Consider the following 643-nt stretch of genomic DNA (forward strand, 5'->3'; position numbering starts at 1 on the left):
AGATACAGATCAGTCAAGAAATACAGAAAACATTCTGGGCCTTTTAGAGTATTCTGAGAAACAGAAAAATCACAGAGAAATAAACCTTAGGGCAGCCGTGGCCCACTGATTAGCACTCTGGACTTGTAACCGGAGGGTTGCCGGTTTGAGCCCCGACCAGTGGGCTGCGGCTGAAGTGCCCTTGAGCAAGGCACCTAACCCCTCACTGCTCCCCGAGCGCCGCCGTTGAAGCAGGCAGCTCACTGCGCCAGGATTAGTGTGTGCTTCACCTCACTGTGTGCTGTTTGTGTTTCACTAATTCACCGATTGGGTTAAATGCAGAGACCAAATTTCCCTCACGGGATCAAAAAAGTATATAAACTTATACTTATACTTCTACTTATACTTCTTGTCCCAATGGCTCAACTTAGAACTCTTTAAGGGATTATGTAGAACACGTAGTGTAAATCTATTGTGGAACACATCTGGAACATTAGTAGATTATACAAACTAGATATCACTTTCAATATACTGTTTACCTTAACATAAAGGCTTCATTAATTTTGATCCCACACTGATTTATAATATGAAGAATGAAGTCTCTGACATGGATAGGGCACACCCGGATCACTTGATATTGCACTATGAAATGTTGACCAGGGTG

Source organism: Alosa sapidissima, chromosome 17, assembly GCF_018492685.1.
Source record: "Alosa sapidissima isolate fAloSap1 chromosome 17, fAloSap1.pri, whole genome shotgun sequence".
In the NCBI taxonomy this organism is placed as follows: domain Eukaryota; kingdom Metazoa; phylum Chordata; class Actinopteri; order Clupeiformes; family Clupeidae; genus Alosa; species Alosa sapidissima.